This window comes from Elephantulus edwardii, unplaced genomic scaffold, assembly GCF_000299155.1.
Source record: "Elephantulus edwardii isolate Elephantulus edwardi_28Jun2011 unplaced genomic scaffold, EleEdw1.0 scaffold00017, whole genome shotgun sequence".
NCBI lineage: Eukaryota > Metazoa > Chordata > Mammalia > Macroscelidea > Macroscelididae > Elephantulus > Elephantulus edwardii.
In genome coordinates, this window is record NW_006399767.1 from 16,886,362 (window position 1) to 16,890,589 (window position 4,228).

Here is a 4,228-nt window from a genome sequence, read left to right on the forward strand (position 1 = left end):
ACGTGGGAATTGTACACTAATGAAGGAATTTTTTGTTTTTCTTTTCTCCCTTCGGAGGGGGAAGCAAGCTGGTGGGGAGGGGTGGGCAGGGAGAAAATTGCGGCAATGAATGAATGGAAATCCAAAACCTCTGTAAAAAAAAAAAAAAATTTAAAAAAAAGTGTTGATTGTGGAGCTAAGCAAACCAAAGCTGTTAATCTCAATTTCTTCATGTATAATCATGCTGCCAATCAGCCCAGTGGTGAGAATCTGGTTTCTTGATGTTGAGCTTCAATCCGTATTGAACGCTGCAATCCTTGACCTGCAGCAAGGACTTCAGGTCCTCCTGTTTCAGCAAGGAGGGTTGTCTTTGAAATTATTGTCCAACTTTCACATGCATATGAAGTAAATGAAAACATGGCTTTGGTTTAATACAGTCCTTAAACTGACATCTTCATTCATTAGCATGCAAAAGGTTTTTGACAGGTGGTTGTTTTTATGTACCATAAAGTCAGAATGGGCCATAGCTGACCTGGTAGCAGGTTTTCAGAGGCAGTGAATCACACAGAAGAGACTGCCCATCTCTCTCCTGAGGAACTTGATAAGGAGCTCTAGTGGCTTAGTGATAAGAAACTGTGCTGCTGACACAAAGCAATGAGTGGGCTTTACTGCCTCTGAAAACCTTTGGGAGGGTCAGCTATAGGTTCCTTTGAACTCCATAGTACTCAACAAGAAGTTGCCCCAAAGCAGTTTCTTTTGATTTCTTGACTGCTGCTTTGATTTCTTGACAAGTAGTGTTTGTGGATCTAAGTAAAATGAAATCTTTGACAACTTCAATCTTTTCTCTATTTATGTGAGGATCATTTTCTTAATGTTGATGTGTGATTAATCTATAAGGCTGCAGTCTCATCTTCTTCAGTGAGTGCTTCAAGTCTTCCAAGTTGTGCTATATGTACAACATGGGTTGTTACTCATGAGTCTTTCTCCAGTCCTGCCATTCTTCATATAGTTCAACTTCTCAAATGACTTGCTCAGCATATAGATTGAAAAGTAATGGTGAAAAGATACAAACCTGGTGTATCCCTTTCCTGAATTTAAAGCATGAAAAATGTTTCTTTGTTCTGTTCCAATCATTGCTTTTTGCCTATGAACAGGTTGATCTTGAGCACAATTGAGAATTCTGAATTCTCATTCTTCTCAATGGTAGCTATAATTTATTATGATCAAAATGGCCAAATGCCTTTTTCCAGTCAGAAACCCCATAAATATCTGCTATTCTCTGGTTTCAGACATCCCCTGTCCCACAGCCTCTTCTGAATCTACCATGAATTTCAGGGAGTTCCTTGTCCATGTGTTACCTCAGCCTAATCTTTAGCAAGATTTTATTTACATTTGGCTCACTCGTTTTTGGTATGGGAACAAATGAGGACCTTTTTTTGGGCAACTGGCCAGGTAGTCAAATTGGACTGCTGAGCACATACAGGGTTGCATGCACTTGCCAAGACATTAACTGAAGTGCTCTCTCCCTTTTTAAACAATGCCTTTAGTGCAGCTTTGACTTCTTTGTATCCTTGGATCTTGAGTATATGCCATTTCCTGAAATGGTTCAGTGCTGACCAATTTCTTTTGATACCATGACTCTGTACTCTATCTTCTCTTGCTGCTTCCTGCACCATTCAAGCTTTTATACATAGAATACTTCAATGTTGCAACTTGGTTTTTCTGCTTGAGAAATGCTGAGCCTTCCCCCTTATCAAGAGAGTAGATACTGGTTGTCTATACAAAGGACAAATCCCATTGGCACAAAGTTGACTAAAGCCAAGTTGGGGTCATTTGTCCTTTCTTCTTTTCAGCTCAAGCTCATTGAGTCAGAACCAATACATAGCTGACTCTCCATTATATTTCCAAGGCAGTAAACACAGAAGATTGCCCATCTTTCTCCCTTAAAGCTTATCTGGTAGGTGTGATCTGCTACTGGGAGGGAGGCCTTGGAGTAAGCAGTGCTCCTCTCCACCAGAGTGTCCTTTCTATTTAACCATGTCAGTACTGTTTTCTATCATCTACCCCAGACCCCAGTACAGGTCTACTAGTCGAGGTCCACTCATTATGAAACTGCCCTGCGCCATAGATTTCTTCAGCTCTCGGTTGTGTGACTTCTTTCCAATACCATGCTCCAAGAATGCTAAACTTTGTTGACTCAGATTTGTGGAGACCAGGAAAGATGTTTTCTGTAGAAAGTTTATCACCAGTACTTTTATGGCTACCACACTTAATAAACCAAAGGCTATTTCTATGATAGCTAAACCCTACGAGGAATGAACTGGGCAGCAAGGTTTTGTTTGCTGTGTTAAGGGGCTAGTTTTACCTATGGAATCACTACACCACATTTTAATCCAGCACTGCTAGTAATAAAACCAATTCTCTTCAACATACAGGTGACAGCAGCTCTTCACTAAGGCTACTACGTTTCACTGAATGGGTAGACTCTCAGCGACCCAAAGACCACAGGCTGAACCACTGTTCAATCCTGTACATCCTCACACCACTGCTGAGCTTGAGCCTGTTGCAGTTACTGTGTCAATGCATCTCGAGGGTCTGCCTCTCCTTCAGTGACCCTCTACCAAGTACCATGTCTTTCTCAGGGGCCTAGTGTCTCCTGAAAATATACCCAAAGGGTATGAGATGAAGTGTTATCATCCTATCTTCCAGGAAACATTCTGGCTGCATTTCATCCAACACCAATTTGTTTGTTCCCTTGACTGTCCACACAGTATTTTTTCAAAATTGTCCCCAAAAGAAGGAAAAGGAATTAAGGGGAAAATAGAGCTAAGGGGTGTGGATGTTTTGAATACAAAGGGTGGAGGTGCCTGAGGTGTCCATCTTTTAAGTGATGAACTACTAACAGAAAGGTTTAAGCCTATTCTGTAGCTCCTTGGAAGAAAGGCCTGGCAATCTACTTCAGAAAAACTAGTCATTGAAAACTTGGCAGAGATCCGTTCTATACACAAACACTCAAAGGGTGCTCAAAGGAGTTAAAGACACCATGCCACAGAGAATGGTTTTCTCATTTGGCCCACACATGCTAGCCTACAGATGACAATGTTAACATTTAAGCACAACCTGCTGAGAACCCAGGAAATGCAGAGTCCTCACAATTGATTTTTCTTGGTATGTTCATAAACTTAATTTAAAAAGTAACAGCAATGACATCAGTGACTGATCATCTATTTCCCTCCCTACTGCTTTGGGGAAAGATCTTTTATTATAGTGTTGTCCCAAAGGAAAATCAAGACATTATTTTCAGGCACACACCCAAAAGCAAGAAAATACTAATCGTCCAGTGGTCTAGACAAAGACATGTTCAGTGTCCCAGTGTAAATAAAGATATGTTGACCTTTATCCTGCAGAAGAAAAAAAAAAGAGCATTCAAGAGGAATTATGATACATTAAACCAATTATCCGATCATCCGTACTCTTGGCACTCAGGTCATACGTACAGTCACAAAGACAAGTGAATAAAGGAATGTCCAGAAACAAAAGGGGGGAGTTCTATTAAACCTCTAATGCCCCACTTTGTGGGATAGTATGGTATGGCAAAATGGCCATCGCAAAGGGTCAAGAGTTCTCTAAAATGCAATGACAAAATTACTGAAGCATTCAATGTCCAGAAAAAAGAAGAACCCAAACTCACCCCCAACCTTCAAAAAAATAAAAATTCAAGAACAGTGTGAGGTTGATGGTGTTATGTACCAACGTACAGAACACAAATAAATAGTATTTTAGAATCACTCTTGGCTTAAGTACTACAGAGTATGTCTGAGGACTTTCTGAATTCTGCCTTTTAAAGGCGCCTAAAACTAACCAAAAGATAAAAATTCCTAATTAACTTTTTGTAATCTATCATCCCCAAAAAAGGGGGAGAGGTATACTGAAAATAGTTAATATCTGAAACACACATAAAGAGCCAAAAGTTTGTAGTGAGCCTACCAGAGGGCCAGTCCCTGTGACAGAGTACTAAGATTCTGGGAACTAGAAAGGCATTTCCTATTCCTTTGCATAGCTCTGTACCTCTATTTCTACCACTGTTAATAATCCCCTCTGGGACATTCCTTTTGAGTGTTACTATCTTTCCCCTCTAAATGATTTCAGAATTAAGTCAGGAGTCAATCTTGAGTCTTGGTATTACAAAACCAAACATAATGTTTGTTCTTCCGATAAACTGGCTCTGAGTTTTTTAGAGATGGCAGTA